The 20,552-nt window shown below is 40.6% G+C and overlaps 1 protein-coding gene across 4 annotated transcripts in view; it reads left to right on the forward strand.

Moving 5' to 3' along the window:
• Positions 1–20,552, forward strand: part of tanc2a (tetratricopeptide repeat, ankyrin repeat and coiled-coil containing 2a) — a 228,699-nt gene that overhangs the window by 31,565 nt on the left and 176,582 nt on the right. For all 4 annotated transcript variants that reach the window (XM_037533696.1, XM_017700561.2, XM_037533781.1 and 1 more), the window contains exon 2: positions 16,729–16,856. The gene's annotated coding sequence lies outside the window, so the exon portion shown is untranslated. The remainder of the gene's footprint in view (positions 1–16,728; positions 16,857–20,552) is intronic.

The raw sequence follows: 20,552 nt of genomic DNA on the forward strand, positions 1-20,552 counted from the left end.
GGCCTAGCATCCAGTGCTCAGCGTGGGAGGCGGAGAGTGAGGGAGAGTGAGGGAGAGTGAGGGAGAGTGAGGGAGAGTGAGGGAGAGTGAGGGAGAGTGAGGGAAAAGATATTCTGAAAGGTTGGGAGAAAAAACCGAGAGGGGGTGAGAATGGAGGAGAGAGAGATTGATGTTGGAAGAGGAAGAAGGGGAGAGTTTGTGCAGAGGGATAGCCTTTTCCCTTTGAGCAACTTTAAAATCCGTGACTGCCCACCTATCTGCTGCTCTCACCCTCTGCATTGGCCCATCAGTACTCATAAATAGAGTTGGGTTCTGAAGAGGCACCTCAGTCATGAGAAATATGTTTATAAACTAGAGCTGCAACAGTTGATGTCGATTATGGAAAAAAAAAAACATGGGATATATTTTTGATGAGCCATTTACTTGAAAACGGTGCTTTAAATTGCTCTAAAATGTCCATTTGATACAGTCATTCTGACAGATTGCAGTACACTACAGGAAGTGCAGGGGGTGGTGTGTCTTCTTTTTTACTGCACCACGAAAGAAGAAACCACTTGGATGAAAACAGAAGGCACAACAGTCAGTTAATGGAATAATAATTGATAGGTTAACCACTTAAAATAATTGTTATAGCTTTACTGCTCATGGTCCATACTACAGACAAAACATGCAAAATAAAATCAATAAAACAGGCCATCAAATTCCAACACTTTCTTACTGTTTCTGGCGGTGGGCAGGCCAGCATGATTGACCGATATGTAACCTTCTGCAAAGAGAATCTGTATTTTAGATGATAGTTAGATGATAACAAAACCAGGTCCCTTAAGCCAGATAGTCTGGTAACAAATCAAACCCAGTAAAACATGCATGTTGAATACATTTCTGTCAAGAAAATGTCAGTTTTTGGCTGTGAGAAGGCTCCATAGTGGTGAAAAAGCTCTATACTCATAGCCTTACTTAGAAAACTACTTAAATTTCCTTCTGTGATGTTGATTTTCAGCTCAGTTTATTAATTAAGATTAAGATTAAGTGACCCTTATTAGTCCCACAACGGGGGATATTTCACCTCCGCATTTAACCCATCCGTGAAGTGAAACACCACATACACTCTAGTGAGCACACACACACTAGGGGGCAGTGAGCACACTTGCCCAGAGTAGTGGGCAGCCCTATCCACAGCTCCCAGGGAGCTGTTGGGGGGTTAGGTGTCTTGCTCAAGGACACCTCAGTCATGTGCTGTCGGCTCTGGGGATCGAACCGGCGACCTTCCGGTCACAAGGCTGGATCCCCAACCTCCAGCCCATGACTGCCCCACATTGTCACAACAATCAATAATAGGAACAGTAGCCAGACTAAAATTTTCAGATTATACCCAAGGCTCATGGTAAAAGAGCCTCATTTAGTTGAAATTTAGGACATAAATTGCTGCTAATTTATGATGCAGCCATGGTTTCTGTATCACTTGACTCCAGCTTGGCCTCAGTGAATCAGCCCAAGCTATTTTTGCTGAAGGTTATGCTCCCCGTTAGACGTCCTCTGACACACGGTAGACATGCACATTGGAGATCCACATGCTTGATTACTCTCAGCTCCTCTCTTCACATTAGCAAGGGCAGTTTTGTTCCTGATGGCTTACTGCAGTAGCAGGAATCATGCCTCAGCCGTAATCATTGCTATTACGGGTAAACTCCCATTGCCATCTGAAAAAGATTTTGCAGACACTAGATGTGGCTTAATAGACTAAGGTTGCACAATACTGACAAAATACTAATATTCTTTCCTAGGTTAATCAGTAATGAGACATGATTTTATGTATGGATGAAAGATTAAGCTTTTTTTTTTAATTGAAATCACAGTTTAAGACTGAAGTTTTCAATTTGCAAGAGCTTTCAATTTTTTGAAAATGTACATACATGATTAAAAAGCATTTTAAGTTTTAAGAGGGGAAATGTAACTTTATAACACAGGTTTAGACCACTCAGAGGCCACCAAACCTCCATGTGTTGTGACATCACAGCCATAACTTACTGGCTTTCTGGAACAATTCATTAAGGGGTCAAGCCTCAAGCCAGAATAAGTGGATATTCTGGTATTGCTGGTCTGAACCTCAATTTATAGAAAAGAATCACAATAAAAATCTCAGTTACAATATTAGTCAGAAAAATCATACTTAGGTTTAGCTCTAATTTAAAATTGACCTGCATTATTTTGACAAAAATAATGGATTTTTGAAGGATGTCTATTGAATCCTTGATTCATCAAGACACGCACAGAAACAATCTATGATTGTGGCAAGTCTGTGATTGGCCACTCACTTCACACAGCAAAAGTATGACTGCTTTAAAGCTTATTTGCATATTGCAACTTTCTACAATATCAGTATGGCTAATAAGACAAATAATATGGTGTGCTGCCTATATATTTAACAATAGGATGCCGCTAATGCATAACTGCTAAGTGAGTGATAACTGAAATGTTGAGCTGTGTAAACAGCCCTGTTTCACCGGCATGAATGACTTGGGAGTTTCTGTTATACATACAACGAGTGTACAGACAGTAAATAATCCAAAACTCACATTCATATTTCATTATGTTTCATCATGGGAGGACGAAGACAATATACAGGCCAACTAAGTAGTAAAATGATTTAGTTTTCACACTAAGCTGGTTAACACATCCTCTACAGAGAACAAACTTAAATATGGCATTTTTCTACAAAGTAAAATGCGCAATTTCTATTCATTTCCTGAGTTTAAGCATTGAGTTAAATAAATAATAAATTACTCAGGCCATGTAAAGGATGTCTGAGAAGCCAGAAATAGCATGATTAGCGCTACTTAGCCTTAAGAAGTTGTTCTAGCTGATGTTAACTAGTTCCAGAAACAATGACAACATTTTCTCTGGTTAATTAACATGGTCTGCTGAAGAGAAAAGACCTTGTGTAGAAGACAGTAGGTCCTCATCAGCATTCAATAATGTACCCCTTAAATGTTTTTGAATAATGAAAATGTCATTTTAGCATCTTAACACCAGCACTATCACCTAAAAAGATGTTAAATGTTTTTTTTTTTTCTCCATGGTTAGCCAGATATCTGTTCAATAACTCTTGTGGACACTGGAATGTCAAAATGAGTTAGAATGCACATCTCTAGTTTAGACAGCCAAAAAATCAGTGTAATGTATTGATGGTATTTATTAGGCCTGGGTGATACGGCGGTGTAATCAGACTAAAAGGTAACCCGATGGCTATGGGCAAAAAGGGGATAATCATCGTGTTGGAATGAGAACTCAAAGAGAATTAGAGAAGTCTTGTTTACCTTCAAACAGATTGCTTTTTATATGTTGGGAAATTGAGGTTCACGTTCCCTTAAGAAGGGTGCAGACACACCCCCAATACTCAGTTTTTTTTCTTTTTTACAAAAGAGAGGTTTCTTAAGAAGCTGCCTGTTCGTTCTTTTGGCTATGCACTGTAATGCCGGCTTTACTACACTACTCTGCACCTTCAGCTTATTTTACTTTAGCTCGAGTGAACTGAAAATAAATATCGACGTGCTTCAGAACTTCAACTTGATTCAGTGTAACTCGCTTCAGTTAAACAGCCAAGCGAAAGTGGGTATTTACACCAGCCCTGGAATGTTTAGAAGTAGAAACATTTCCCCTGATCTTTGTGTATGGCCTGGAAACAGGATCAGAAAAAGGTAGCAATATTAAACATTGTTTTATTTGTTCTTACGGTTAAAACATTAGGCCTTTAAAAGCTGTTGGGTTCCAGTAATTTCCCCACTGTCTCTGCTGTCTGCGGTGTTCTGTCTGCAGTATTTTCTATATAGTTACGTGAAAAGTTATTGTGAAAAGACCTTGTACAGCTTTGGAGGTTGCTGCAGATGTGTACCAGAAGAGGATCATAAGCTCACATTGGCTGTAACATTTCTCAAATTACAGGTGAAGTAGTTTTCAAAAGATGATGGTGGCTTAAATATTATTTAGTATGTAATTTTAATGATAATTTAAGGTTTTCATTGAAACACTTAATGTAAAAAAGAGATAAATATGGTGCTAATTATTTTTAGTTATCACCCAGACCTGGTATTAATTGCAGTTAATAAGTAATACTTTTAATTTTTTATAAGTAATTTTTATTTGTATCTTTATTTAGTTAATAAAGTTAATTTAGCACACAAAATAGCAGTTGTCAAAGAGTTGCTTCGTACAAGCATCCATGAAGTGAAGGTATTGTTCCCTGGAAACGGACATGCAAATGAATTTTTAAGTTTGAGAAGAGCGTTTCTTGTTTTTCCACTTTAGTAAACCACTCTACCAAAGAGACACTTGTAAGATACAGTCAGCGATTACGTTACTATCCTCAGGTCATTACTGTCAACTCAGAACTCCAACCTTACAGTAACTCAGCTTCTGTGGGAGTAAATAGAAGTGCTAGTTTGTCATCACTGTGAGTTAGTGTCAGTTCCGGGGGGCAAATAAAAAAAATATTGGACAAATCTGCATAGAAATACATCAGTGAACCTGCGGCGTGTGTTGATTTTCAGCTCGTCAGCTGAACTGGCTGAACCAAATGTGTTGAAATGCAATTGGTGGCAACCATGGTCATGACCTTTCAGAGCAAATGTTGGATACAGCATGTGTCACGACTCATGCTGTGTTCTGCAGGTTAGGCAGGGTTTGCCAAGTCGATTCCTGCAGGAATATTTGCATTATGACTCATATCCTCATTACGAAAGTTACTTAAACATTCATTTGTTAGATTCTGCTGATGCCTAATTGATGGGTATTTGCAGAATGTCATTCAGAAGTATGATGTCATTGCTCACGGTAGAGGCTGTTATGGTTCTTTGGTAGCATAAATCATGAGAGACATGCTGTATTCAGAAAGTATAAGTACTAAGCTGGGAGTGCACTATAGGTGGGAGGTAAATAAACTGATGCCTGGACATGTCCTGCCAACAAAGGCATACACAAAGCCTAAAAACCGTTTGCTCCTTTTCTAAAACACAGTGCCATTTGGACTCGTTTCTGTCAGCATGCTTCATAGCTGCAAGGCCAAACAAGTTTATTGAAGATCCTGTTCTCAGAGCTCGTGATTACATACCCAGCAGAGATCACATATCACGTTGCAGAGAGCGAACCCTTCAGAGGCTAAAAGTCACAATAGCAGCAGATCAGTTTCAGCAAAGAGCCCTGCATGTTTGTGAGAGCGTGGCTCTGAGACCAAATAAATCACAATGCATTCTGCCAAAAATACTAGGTGACTCAGCCCTTAAGAAACTATGGATGGATTATGGGTTTTGTGTTACCTTTTTGTGTCATCACCAGTCTCATTTCTCTGTTTTGATCCTTGTGGTTGAACAACAGTTTCAGGACATGAAACATGCCATAACAAGACATTCTTAAATTTACCAAATGTTTTTGCTTGGTGCCTGGCAAGTTCTAGGTTTTAGAGCAATGTACTGCATTTAGAATAATGAAACAAACAGTGTCGGTCTATTTACCCTTCAGTATGATATTTCCAGATACTCAGAATCATGCATCATGATAATGGTACCCACTAGTAATGCCTTCAGAAGGACTGACGCTACTTTGAAGACAAAAGCATATCTCCTCATATAACCACGTTACTGATATATCCATACACTGCCTGGAGTTTCCATTATTGTTGTAGAAGAGATTTAGAATTCATTTCAAGCGGGCCTTTGAGCGAGTGACTGATTTGAATTGTAAGCATTCATGTTCTGCTCATTCCTTAAGGCAAAATTACGTAAAGCGACTAATGTTACCTTAGTTATATATCAGTAAAGTATCGATGCTGTGAGAAAAAGGCATCAATTGCTATGCTACATTTTTCCGTTTGCTAGAAACTATGCTACATTTCTCCTACTGAAATCTTAATTAATAAGAAAAAGGATGTATTTCTAAAACAAGTAGTGCTGGTCTCTTGAACACATTAAGCTTAGACCTCAAACCAGGCACATCCAGTCTTGTCTATAAAAGGCTGGTGTGGCTGCAGATTTTTGTTCCAACCAAGCAGTAGCATGTCTAATCGATTAGGTAAGAGTGAGACCACTTGATTAAATCAGCAGAGAGGGTCAGGTGTGCTCTTGCTTGGTTAGATTGAAAATCTGACGTCCTTTGTGGTGAAGATTGGACACCCCTGCCTTAACATCACCTCAGTGAAAAATCTCCCTTCTTGCTGTTATTGGAATAGGTTTAATCCATCTTAGGAAGATGAGACAGCCTTCTGAAGCCTTAAGATGCACTGTCCCTTCTCTTGTTTTGTAGTTCTAACAGGTTGTTGTTACCTGAATACAGATTGACCTTTTTACCTTGTGCCCTATACCTTTCGAGGTACAGGAGCGAGCTTTACCCTATTAGTCGAGTCACTGATCTTCTTCAGTAACCTTTAACCTTGAGTGCAACACTTACAACTGGGGAAGCAAGCCTTCCTATAAGGTGCAGAGCTGGGTGTGAAATTGCAATTTTCCACTCGGGTAGTGCAGTAATGCGTAATTGATATAATGAGAGGGAATTTGCAAAAGCAGGGGGAGGGGGGGGGGGGGGGTGTTGGGTGAGGGGAAAGCTAATTTTAAAACGCTGTCTTGTCTGCGTCTCTATTCCAGAGAAGGCCTTTATCCTATTGTCCCAGTTCATTTCCGGCACATTCCAGCTCCACGACCAGCAAATTAGTCTCATGCTGCTGCTCTTCTACAAGCACCCTGTGGCATCTCTTTTATGGAGTCTCAGTCAAGAGGATCATTCAGTAACCGTACTGCAGGGACCTTTTCTCCATAAGAAGTGAACCTCTGGAATGACCCCTGCTTTAGTTCCTAAGTCACTATCCTTTTCTTCACAGTGTAAGGCAGAATACTGCTGCATCTTCGGTGGTTGCAAAACAGTGATTTCCTACAGGTCAGGCCACCAATTATACTGCCATCTGACCGAAGACTTGAGGCAGTCAATACTTGAGGGATTCACATATTTTTTCCTATGATTATAGAAAAAGGAAGGCACAAATAGCCTGTTCTGCCACTGTATTCTACTACTGTTAAGCTTGTATACTGATTTCTTGTCAAGTGACCAGAACGTTTGAAATGATAAGAGCGGTAATACCGCTGCTGAAGTGGCTGGGGTCTGGTATTTTTTTTCCCGCAGCATTGTTCCATCCTCACTTCCAAGAACGAAATGATCAAAGCAAAGGCAGGTTGTTAAATTCAGCACCATGTGACAGTTGCCATATGCCACAAGGGCGTATGAGAAAGTGCTGTTGCTTGCTCAGACAGGCGCCTCCCCTCGTCTAGATGCTTTCTTTGTTAACAGTAATTAAGTTTGCTTCCTGCCTCCCATTCTCACTTATTCCATTGCCAAGATGGAGTGTATTTTGCATGTCTTGTATTATTGTAAGAATTAACGCTCCAGAGCGACTGAGCTCTGTTGACAGTGTAATGACTGCCTTTCTCATGGGCATTCAAAGCAACAGCAACCAACTTCCAGCAACAAGCAAAATTTTGTCGACCCATTAGAGACTTGCATTCTAACGCTTTTTTGGCTATTCCTCCCTGCTGGACCGTGCATTAGGAAATGAGAGGTGACGTGATGGTGTGTTCAAGCAGACCCAGTAGTCAATATCTTAACAGTCCATGAACAGCATTTGATTTTACATTTCACATTTTACATTTCATTTTCTACTCCTTTTACAACCCAGAAACCCCACCAATAAGTTGCTAAAACAATGCTAGAACATAGGCTTAAAAATCTTATAAATTGAATGGATATATGAAGAATATTTATAAATTAAAAAAATGTCCAATTAAGCCTTTTCATTATAGTAAGTCCTATGTTCAAACCCCAAATTCAGACTTACTATAATTATTAAAACAAATCCATTTTACTTCCCTATCCTGCTGATTTGTTCTGTAATCATTCTCTAAGGAGAGCCATTCAAATAAGTTCAGGACAAGTTACTATGATTCTCACTAGTTCAGTAAGAAAGCTAAATCTAGTATGGAGTTTCACTCTGCTGTACTGCAATTCAACAATCTGAAGATGTACGTTATATAGTACTTTGTAGTAATATAGTACTTTGTAGTATAGTAAATGTAATCTGTGATATAGTCACTTTTATCCATGTGCAAGCCTGTGGACCTGTCATAGGTGATGTAAGGGGCCTCTGAGTAAAACCTTGAGGTCAGCTCTGTTACTGTCGAAACTCTTTGTCTCGACTTGCATTGTGCAGATGGATTATGCATCATAATATCATTTGGCCGCAAGACCTGGGAAGCAGGTACAAAAGGCAGGGCTGAACATGGCGTTAACCCTGAGAACAAATACCTCCCGCTGGGAAATGCCTGGATTAAACATGCCTGTGCCAGACGTTGTGGCCCAGTGGGGATCCTCATGATGGACACTTTATCCTGAAGTCCCTCAAGGCTCTATGTTCGGTCTGCTTTAAAATTCTAAGAAGGCAGGAGAGTCACACGATGGCATTTCAGTTTCCCTTGACACTTTTTGGCCTAGCTTCAGTATGTGGCAGTGACAGGCCCTGACTAGAGGCCAATTGCGGGGGCTTGAGGGAGCAGGCGGTTGGCCAGTCTCTCGCCTGCCGCTCTGCCCTGCTGGCCTGGGGTGTTAACCTCGCTAAACCCTCGAGCTTCAGCACAGCAGGAGGCTAGGAGGAGAGAGAGCAGATCAAGATCCTTTTAAAGGAATGAGGAATGATGCCCTTGCATTGTGTGTGAGTGGATTGGGCCATTGAGCAACAAATGAGATGCTGTTTTTTAACATGGTAGGATGACAAATGTAACTAGCTTCAGGAACTGTAGATTCTGAATAGTCTGCTGGGAGGGGTGGGGGATGTCTCTTTTCTTTCCTGTTTTACTGTGTTTTTTTTTTCCCCCCAGAATCTAGCTGTCTCTCAGAGGCTGGCTGCCATTTTGCTGTTTGTCACGGAGAGGGAATATGACTGTGTTGACCTTTATGAAAAGAGAAATTATATTCTTCTAAGGTGCTTCTGTGGCTTAATGTTTTAAATCTGACAGGCAGTTCTTTTTAAGGCACAGGGATCTACTCTCAAAATGACAAAATGTTGAAGGATGAGTGCTATTTTGATGGATGTGGTTGTGTTGTGCTCGTGGGCTGGCTGGTGGTTTCTTGTGGTTTTTGTGTGTTTGTGATAAGCTTTGCAATTTGAGACATTTTCTCAGTTTAAAGGAATATGATTTGCTGGTTTTGCTTCTACTGTTAATTGAAATAACAAACAGTATATCACTGCTGTCGGACCAAACATTATATCTCTATTTTTGTTGTTTTAATTTTTTTATTTTTTTTTACAGACTTTGAAAATGCCTGTTGCCCTTTACTTTGTGTGTAAATTATACAATGACTGGACCAAAAGAAATGACTCAAAATTACTTGGGGGGCAAAAAAGTCAGTTCCCATTAACTTGCACTAAAAGTAAAGTACGTTTTCACCTTCTCTTGTAAAACTACCATTTTGAAGATATGAGGTTTTGTACTGACCACAGCGACATATCAAGTTATTCATTTATCTTATTCCTTTGGTCAGAACCCAGTATTGAACCTGCAAACCTCTCAGACTAGGGTGATCTCACTATGAATGGCATGCTTCATTCTTTACATAATGGCATGATAAATGTAACTAGCTTCGGGGCAAACTGGTCCCAGGCCATTGCCATATTCATCAGTTTGTCATTAGGACCATGGAAACTGGTTTCAGTATGGCAGATCAGACCGTAGAAAGCTTTCTGAGCTTGTCAAATCTTTTGTCAGGCTCTAAGACCATCCGGCAGAGGATATGTTGCCATTGGATCCAACCGTCACCACCACCCCCCCACACCCCTCCCCACTCCTTCCTGTGGTCTTGTAATCAAGATTTATCTGTACTGGGGGCAGATGGTATGCCTGAATCCCCTTTCCCCTTTCCCCTCCCTCCCATATCCTCAGCCCTGTCCTGCGAATTTGTCTAGACTACAATGATCCCCCATCCATGGAATAACCCCCATCCTTGCCTTTGACCACCCCCACAGCCATATCCCTAAGGAATTGGGGTCAGCCATTCTTCGATCGCTCATGCGGTGCTAAAAGTAGCTCGACACATGGCTAGAATTGCTGGAGCTCTGTCAGTTTTTGGTGTTCATGACCAAGTGATGAATGCCGTGCCAATAGCAGCGCCATCTGATTACCTTTTCCCCTAAGTATCACTGAGCAAAATGACATTATGTGGCCTTTTCTGTCAAGGACCCACAGCTTTCTAAAGCTTTTTGAAGAAAACTTCTCCTGCACACAATGAGAGCCTGGAGAGGAGAAAGGCAACCGCCCTTAATTCAAACCACAAGACTGGAGAAGAATAGAAGGGCAAGGATGACGCGTCTGCTCATTATCTGCCGTCTCTTGATTTTGGCTGGAGAGAGCGCAGGGACACGTGTCTGTGTCCTTTGTAGAGTCAACGCTTGAGATAGGACCTATTCATGACTGTCCACAAGGCAGCCATTGAGAGCCCCTGGCCTGCTGGCCCTCATTATCTGCATTATTGCATGCCATTACACCTCATTTTGGCTTGCCCCAATAGAGGGCTCACACAAAGCCTGCCATATCAGGGAGGCCAGCATAACACTTTTGTTCCAAAGGCCCTGGAGTTATTTCCTTTACCTCCGTCAGACGCCCTTGGTACCCACCTGTTATCCTTGTGAGAACATGACCAATAGGGGTCTTACATGATAGGATCTTAGCTTGTACCTTATAGCTTAGTGATGTGATCCATTTCCTGTTACATACAACATCCACTTAGGTTGTATTTTATAGAGGAAACCATGTACACAAGTTAGTGTAGGCTTTCTTGATAGTTTTCTGAGCTTAATCCAGTACAAACCAGGAGTTTTATGTGTTCTTCAGCTATAAACCTTGCTTTGGTTCATGCAAGTTTGAGCCTGTCTGAGCCAGTGTCTCCTTTTTGTATTTGCTTTCCGCTTTTCCTAGTCTCCGTTCTCCTGCCTCTTCCTATGTCATTAGTCTTTTTATCATCCTCCCTAGCTCTTAGCTCTCTAACTGGCCAAATCTGGTTAGTTCCTTCCATATGCTGCTCTCCAGTTTTATACAGTTTTGTACAGCAGTGGCTGGTGACTTATGTATACGTCACTCAACTCCCGTTCCCTCAGCCTACGTGCTGTGTAGCCCCATACACAGCCCGAGTGTGTGGGAGTCAAGTGTTGCCCTTAGACTGAGTGAATAACCTCTCCTTCTATCTATCCTTCCATCCATCTGCCCACTCTCCACAACTGACTCGGAGGGACAGGCAACACATCAGCCATTTCGTAATGTTGATGTTAAAATGAGGAGCATTAGTTAGAGTTGGGATTTATGAGGGTTATTCCAAACATGACTGACTGTAGTGTCATCGTTTATGGCAGATAATTTCAGACTCATGACTAAGCTTAAACTTAACCTCAGCAGAGCGGTGCTTGACCATGCTTCTGAAGAGTTGATCTCATGTAGGGGTTTGAATGTAACCCAGGTTTTGGACGCCTATTGTCATACAGGGGTTTAGATTCAGCTGGCCTTCATGCAGGGATTTAGCTTCTGGAGATCTATTCTCTTGTTTAGATTCAGACCAGGAGACTCTCTCTTGGAGACCTGCCTTCACTCGCATACGTTCAGTCCTAATCTAACATCCTTCTATCAAAATGAGGTCATCATGAACATCTAAATACTAGAGCCAAGTGTTTTTAATCAGGGATAGAAATGGACCTTTCACAGTGGTATATCTTGAGGAACTGGCTTGATTTAATCTTAAACACTATATAAAAGAGTCGTTTGATTCTTGCTGAATCATAATGGCATGGATGCACCACACATCCCAAAACACTACAACATTAGATTTAAGCTAGTTGATATGATGTTTTTATTGTGTGAAACTAGAATCTTATTTAGTTTCGATACAGACACTTTATTCAATGGGTTCAGTGCAAAACGTTCAAAGACACTGGCTAATTTCATAGATTTTGTTTTTATGGAAATACATCAGGTGCGCAAAGACACTGATCCTCCATTGTTTTAGATCTGCTTAGTAAATTTGGTTTCCACATCTACAACAGTAAAGCAGTATATTTGGGCTACTGTAGTAACATGCCTGGCAGCCTCCCCTGCAAGAGGACCTGCTTTTATGTAGATATGAAGGGCTCGTTCTAAACTAATAAAAACCCAATGATTCGTAGTTGCAGTTGATTTTACACTAATGAAAACAAAGTTGTGTATACTATACTCAGTTTTTGCTAATAGATCCTCCAAATATTACACACTGCTTCTTAAAAGTCTTTAATAACAGCCAAAAGGAAACGGGTGACGCTGTGTCTTCCACAGCTCTGTAAAAGGAGCCGTATGATAAGGTGACCCAGATAAACTCCACTACATCTCTCACAGTAGACCCTCAGACCACCCTTGTGAATTACCTGATAGTGGGTGACTGGGATGGCAAGGATTAAAGTCACTCCTTATCATGACAGCATGGGGGCTGCTGAGAGGAGGAACAGGGTTTAGATAGTGTCTTGGGGGGCGTGAGTGTGTGCAAGTGTGCCTGTGAACAGTGTTGTGTCTTTTCGTGTTTTCGCGAAGGTGTTTTTTTCTTCTTCTCTAAATGTGAGATTGTGATGGTCTAGATGCTGAGGATTGAAGCAAGGATAGAAAGGGATCCTCTTCTGTATGAAACTGGAACACTGTGTACCTTTTTAGTGCTCTGAATCCCAACAGCGAAGTCAGTCTGTCATTCCTTCTATTATTCTTTCTCCCCCCCTCCCCCCCCTTTCTTCTTCCCCCTGGTATCCCCTGACTCAATGCATTCTGGCAAAGTGTCTGCCTGTACCGAACAATATGTTCAACTCAGTCAGCACTCAGAAACACCCACTCAACATGAAACGCGCCTGCACTGAGCAGTTTCTCCCTGTAACTTGTCTTCTAACTGAATCCGACCATATTTTAGTCTAATGTTCAGTCTATGGACAGTTGCCTTAACCATTAGTGAAGCCGGGCTTGGGGATACAGACCACACTCACTGAAACATAATAAAACATCCTGATTATTGTGCTGTGCAGTGAATGTCTATCAGCAGTTTATCGTACAAATTCTCATGTGTCAGCTTAAGGAATGTAAAATGCAGTTCACACATCAATAACTTGAAATTGTAATAGCACCTAGTATATTTCAGGAAGTTGGTGCTTGCGTTATGTTGCAGAATGACTGAAACAATTAGCGACTGTGATAAAAATGTCTTTATTAGGTTACATTTCCCTATTTGAAGCAATAAAATGAAAATATACACTATATTTATATTCCAACTCTTTCAAATTGCGATTTTTATATAAAAACAAATCTTTCCCCACCAGGACAACATTCACTGTTGTTAGAGCATTGCTGCATACATTACGTTTACATTTATGGGATTTAGCAGATGCTCTTATTCAGATTGACTTTATTCACAAAGGTGCTTTATTGTCCACACGGAGCATGTACAAAGAGTCCAGAAATAGCCTTGAGCTAAGAAACTGCTAGACACTAGTTCATAATAAGACAGAAGTAAGACCTCTCATAAGTCCAAATACAAGACATTTTAATAAGCGTGAAATTGTGTTCAATTAAATGCTTTTTGAAAAGATGGGTTTTCATTCGGCATTTGACAGCCTCTGTTGTTTGGACACCCAGTGGAAGTTAATTCCACTACCAGGACAGGGAACTTGATCCTTGTCTTCCACATGGCTTGAAGGATTGCTGGTCAGGCCGAGCCGTATTTAAAGCGCAAAAGGTTTTCGGTGTGGATCGGGTTTTGACCATCATTCTCATCAGGTAGAGAGGTTTTGGTCCATTTTTGTTGTTGCAGGTAAACATCAGGCTTTTAAATCTGAAGCGAACTTGGGAACATTGAGTTAGAGAGATGCAGGTGTATAATGTGAACTTGGACATATTGGGCACACTGTATGTCAGAATGTCAGTGTAGACCTGTTCCTTCTGTTATCAAAGTATTTTGGATTTTTAAGTTGTGCGAGTGTGTGTGCGCGCGAGTGTGTGTGTGTGTGTGTGTGTGTGTGCACGAGTGTGTGCATTTATTAGAGTTGTTCGGAGTTGTGCTGGATTTCAGCAGCTGAGGTTGAGCTGAATCTGGGAGTACAGCTGTAATACATGATATAGTTTTACTGGTTTATAATGCTGTAGTGTAAAGGTCTTAGTAAAGGCCTGTAAGGTTTAATGGTGGTTACCCTGCTCTCCACAGAATATAGTGTTATTCAGTAACTCTGTAGTGTTCTGGTCAGAGACTTGCTTTTGTCAGGGCAGGTGTTTCCACTATAGACACTATTCGTGCAGATCAGTATTCTTTTTCATTACAGTCCAGGGGCCAGCTGTTACCTTCACAGCAGGGCCGTTTAGAAACCTTCAAACTTCCCTCGCCTGCTACTGCTGGCTCCCCAGAACCTCTGACAGACAAGTAGCCATGCTACAGGTCACCGTGTGATCAGTTCTCAGAAAGAGAAAAGGCAATGAAGAATGAGTTGGAGGAGAGTAAATGGATTGGGGCCATAGCAGAGTGAAGTGATTCGGATAGCAGAGCGTTGCTCTGAGTCTGTACCTTTCCAGTCCCGTATCTTTGACTGGATTTGGCAGCCTTTTACTTGATTTCTACTTTTAATTGATATTTCTGAATAATTTTGCTTAACTACTCCAAATAAAAAAAAAATCCTCTAAAACTGAAAACACAAACTGATGCATGTGTGAAATGTATATATTCGTGTATTATTTATTTACAGCACCAATTTAACATGAGAAGCAAATCCGAGCTTCCATTTCTTTGTAAATACATGGACTTTAATGAAATAGTACTGTGCTATTCATAGGTTATAGGTGTGTAATAAAACTTTGGCCTTGACCGACGAGCCAATGGCCTGTTAAAGGGTTTAAATCATAAAACAGTGATCAGTAGCAAGTAGCAAGAAGGGATGTGCACAAGTACCTGATTTCTAGATTAACCAGTGTTCAAATGCTGAAATTACTTTTTGAATTGAAATTATGTTTGTTACGTTTCATGAAGGGAAGATGGAGAAAATATATAAGCAAGCAATTCAAAATGAAATGCAATTTTATATCTGAACATTTAGGGCTGCCACAATCCTGACATTTTAGCTGATGATTAATGGTCATATAATTAATTGCAATTAACACTTGATCTTATTTTTGTTTAATTGTATACAACTATTATTATGCAAGCCTAAAGCGTTAAGAGGCTAAATAATATAGCTTCAAAAGCTTTCAAAATGATAGTCTATACACTAAATGTCTACTATTACTCAGAATCTTGTGTATAGTTATGAAAAGCTACATTCCTTTTCTGAGCATGGCAATGTAGAATTAGCTACATACCTACATAAACAACCAGTATTTAACACCACATTACAACTTTTTTTTGTTTTCACATGTCCCATAATGGGTCTTTATGAATGCATTTACTGCTTTCTTTTATTCACATTTATTTGCCTCAACCCAACACGCTCAGTTCACATTTTGTTTGTTGCAGCATAATGTATGAAATCTATTGGCTGAAATTGGTTGCAGTCAGGGGCGGCACGGTGGCGTGGTGGGTAGGTGGGTTCCTCCGGTTTCCTCCCACAGTCCAAAGACATGCAGTCAGGCCAATTGGACATGCTAAATTACCCCTGGGTGTGAGTGACTGTCTGTGTCTGTCTGTCTGCCCTGCGATGGACTGGCGACCTGTCCAGGGTGTATCCTGCCTTCCGCCCGAAGACTGCTGGGATAGGCTCCAGCACCCCCCGCGACCCTGACGGAGAAGCGGCTTAGAAAATGGATGGATGGATGGATGGATGGATGGTTGCAGTCAGTTTAAATAAATGCAGTCATCTCAAATAGTTACGATTAGACAATTATATAATAATTGTGACAATTCTAGTAACAGGACTATAAAGTTTTAGAATCTTGCACCTTTAACCTCGCTAGCTTCTGACTACTCTAGCTGACGTTATATAGGTTCAGAAAGACTAAATGTATTTTTGTGCCTAACATGTTGACACGTTGTCCATTGAGGAGACCTTGAATAGAAGATCCTCATCAGCATCCGGCATTGTACCGGTTAGCTGTAGTGTAAGCTCATTAACTCATCTGAAGAAGCAGAATCTGTGAGCCTGTGCTATCCCTTAAAAATTAAACCTATATCCCTACACTAATTTCAAAGTCATATATTTTCTCAAGCTTGCCGCTCTTTATTACTCCTATGCTTTTCCCCTCTTGCTCCGTTTCTTTCTTTGTATTCTTTGCTTTGCTCTCCGTTGCTCTTTCTCCCTGTTTTTTTTGCCTCAGTAGAGATATGAGGAGCTTGTGTCATGCATCCACAGCTCCAGCCTCATGTGTGTTGACATGTGTTAATGTTTCGCCTCACGTGTTAATTAATCCGTAGGTGTATCTTACATGGTGCTCACGTAACCTTCCAGCATCTGCCTCCTTCCATTTACACACATGCTGGCTTCTCTGGAGAGCCATGCTGAATGGAACTGACTCCAGTCTCCTGAGAGAGATGCTGTGTAGGCCTTGCCTTTAACATCTGACTTGAGTTCACTCTGCTTGTTAGTAAGGTTTCTTGGGCATGGTGACTGATCTTCTGGTGATCGTGCTCTCCTTAATGCTTTATTTTTCTGTATGTTTCCCCTCACAGAGAGCTATCCAGGGTAAAGTCTGTAGGAGATGGGAGTTGGGTTTCTGGCCACAAGTGAAAGGTTCCACACACTACTGCCTACCGCTGAGTCCTGTTCTCTCCTGAGACCCCCTGCTCGTCACTCCATGGTGAGGCACTTTTTTTCTCATCTGATCTCAAAAACTGTATCTGATGGACAGCTTAGAAGTTGGAAATTTACACTGCAATTATTGTCAATCGTTTGAAATATTTCCATATCCATAGATCAGTCAAAGGTTTGCTTAAAACTGGAGATATTACACAGGTTATCTTATCTCATCATCACAAACTACACACAAACTTTTGGAAGCCCTGTATCAAGGAAGAGTGTTTTCTCTAAAGTGAAATCTAATTTATGCATTTATTCCTGTTACCTCAGATACATGCTAAAATAATCACAATAATAATATTTTTTGTTTATGTAGCACTTTTCATGCCGGTGGCAGCTCAAAGTGCTTTACAGACAGGTAATAAAACAGAGTTATACAAGAAATCATTAGTGTTTATATCCACACTTTGCTTCTTTAGTTTAGAACTGCTAGCAAACACAAAAACTCAGCAGTCACCCGATTAACCCAAATAATTTCTGCAAAAATACATCAATAAAACATCTTTCAACCTCCCTCAAAACACATCCAGGTCTTCATTAAGATCACACAGATTGCCTATAATGGTGAAGCTATGTTAATTCTTCTAGCTCACAGTAAGTTCTGTTTCACAGTAAGTTCTGTTCTGCTGTTCTCTAAACTACTTCTGCAGGTCTGTGTGACCTTAAAGAAGAGCTGGATGCCAATTGAGAGAAGTTCTGGAGATGTAGTTTTACCGAAATGGGCTATTGGGTTGAATATTGAGTTCTAGTGTTGGTTATCAGTGTTAGTCTCATAGCTCCAAACTCCAAACGTGTTGGACTGATTGGCTATATCTGGGTAAGTAAATTAGATTTTTTTTTTTTTTTTTTTGCCAAAGTATCCCTTTAAGCAAACCGGTACTAAGATGAGTTTGGATATCCACGTTTTCAGACAAAAAAAACAAAACATACTTGAATGGCATTTTCCTTTGGACTACACAGTCACAGAAGCTCCAGCTCCCATGAAATTTGGATAGTCATCTATAGATGGTCTACAGATTCTGAGATTATTGGTAAAAACTGGTCACAGTAGTGCTATGGTTAGGGTTAGATCCAGGCTTGGAGTTTAGGGTTATGGTTAGGGTTAAAGTGAGTTACATTATACATACAAGTGGAAGGAAAGAGTCATGATGATAAGTAATAGGTGCTTAGATGAATGTAATTTAAAGACAAGTCTGTGTCAGCCTATTAACCAATTGATGGAGTTGGGGAACATTGCTAAATACCAAACAATTAAAAACAAGCTAAACAAAAGAGGTTATTTTCAGTCATGTTGTTCAGTACAAGCTGCAGTTTAACCACAATATGGTGTATTTTGATACCTTGTTTATAATATGGTATAAATTGGTCCTATATTTTGACTGTAGTATGGTATAACTTGGTACCATATTTTGAAAATAACATGGTATAACTTGCTATATTTTGTCCACAACATGGAACAACATGGTAATAAATGTTGACCATGACATAGTACACCTTAGTACCATATTTTGAACATTGTATAACTTGGAAGTATGTTTTGACCATAACATGATATAACTTGGTACTACATTTTGAACATACCATGGTATAACTTGTTACTATGTTTTGAAGATGACATTGTATGACCTGGTATTGTTTTCTGACCATTACATGGTGCAACTTGGTACCTTGGTACCATATTTTGCCCACAATCTAGTTTTGTGTACAAACTTGGTGCTGTGTTTTGAACATTAGCTGGTTAGTGAGACAAACGGTAACAGAGAAACCTGAATGGCTGTTACAGTGATAACTGTATTTTTTGCCTCAGCGGGTGGCTGCATTACTGTGGCATGTGGTTAGACCCGTTCATGGCTTTTCGGTGAGTGTCAAGCCTAGCAGGCTCTAAAAAGTGTTGTGCATCAAAATCATCTGGGCTCCATAAAATCCACGGAGTAAAATTTTTAAGTGGAAAGCTGTGTAATGCCGTGCTGTAGCGCTCATTCCTGTCCGTTTGGAACGGACCCAGCCATACTCTCTAGGAGCTGTATAAATCTGCATTCACTCCGTTCCAAACAATTCATTCTGAGTGCAGCTATCAAATGGTTATAGTTCCCAAGACAGAAAAACTTTGGCAAAGCAGCTTGAGGGGGATATGCTAGTTCCATCTGTGTTAGAGCTGAGGAAGTTTGAAAGCTCTTACACCTATTCAATAGCACATGCTTTATTACTGCAAGGCAGAGTTTGCTTTAGCTTTAAGGGATAATTGAAAAGGTTGTGAGGGATTAAAGTGTGTGCATCATGAACCTATTCAAGACTTCAGGTTAAGGTAGGCTAATAATTGTTCAGTTTGAAGGTCGTTTCCTGCATTGTAGTGTTTCACTGTTTGTAAAAGAAAACACCTGTGGTTACTTTGGCCTAATCCGTGCAGTGAAGCCATTTTGACCCTTAGATTGTGACGTGGAGCTCACAGATCATATTATCGTATCTGAATGTGGGCCTGCATAATGTAGACAGAGCACTAGTATTGTGCTAGTTACTGTGATTGAGGTACGGACACATGCACAGATAGACCTGGGGTGGGGGGGCTTGACCCCCGGGCCTTATACCTTCATGCTGCGCAAGTGCCCTTTGGTGTGGATATGTTACATCAGCTCTGCAATTCTCCAAGATCTGTTCCAGCGAGAGGAGGCTCTGTCTCACTTCGGGAATAGAGCTTGTGGCTTGCACTGGATTCTACAAAATTCATCGCTCCAGAGCACCCCTTGTGCAGTATTGACCATCTGTGGTTCTCCTCTGTAATATCTGGCCTGTCATGCATCACCACAGCACTGGAAATCATGCCAATATATCACTGATCACATTCCGAGCAGGGGTTAATAATTTGCTACCTCGATGTTTCATTATGGTTTAAAAAAAAAAAAAGTAATTCATGGTTAATTCGTTTAAAAAAACCCTGCGAAAAACACTAATCTGGATCTGCGATTGGTCAGGATGCTTGTGGAAAGTAAACAAGTAAACAGCACTTTATTAGGTTAGCGTGGTCGTTAGCATATTGTAACCTTCTGCGATATCGGTGTTGCAAAGGCTGATACCATAGTAACACTTACCAAACGATATATTGTGCAGCCCTGGCGTCGTCTTGTTATAAACTCTGCTCTCTTTTGTAAATGTGGTATGTATGTACGTCGTGGGATTTGGCGAGGTTGACGTCTGAATAGTGACTCTAGCTTCTTTCATTTAGCTAAAAACTGCGGCCTCATTTTCTGTCGAAGCAATGCGTCATTGCAGCGTTCGCTCAGGGCTCGTCTAATTATCCTTGTGGTTGTCCATCCGTGAAATAGGCGTTTGACTGTGAAATTGAGCCAGTGTGGTGTGTGGTGTTTTTTTTTTTTTTTTTTTTAAATAAATGTATTTATTTATTTACTTTTCTACAACAGTAGCATTAGCTTAGCAACGACATGAGAGGTGACAGGCAGCCTCAGTCACTCGTAATGACCATAACAACAGGAAGAGCACAGCCAAGGATTATGGGGGATTATTACCTTTGATCTGCTCAAAAACAGGATGGGTGCAGGGTGAGGCAATTAAGAAAGAAGTGGCCAATATATCCCCCCCTTTTTCCTTTCTGTTGACTCTGGTTGTCAAGGGAAGATTCTGCTTGCCTTAAAGTGGAATGAATGGAGTGAAAGAGAGAGAGAGAGAGAGAGAGAGAGAGAGA

Source organism: Pygocentrus nattereri, chromosome 1 (assembly GCF_015220715.1).
Source record: "Pygocentrus nattereri isolate fPygNat1 chromosome 1, fPygNat1.pri, whole genome shotgun sequence".
Classification (NCBI taxonomy): domain Eukaryota; kingdom Metazoa; phylum Chordata; class Actinopteri; order Characiformes; family Serrasalmidae; genus Pygocentrus; species Pygocentrus nattereri.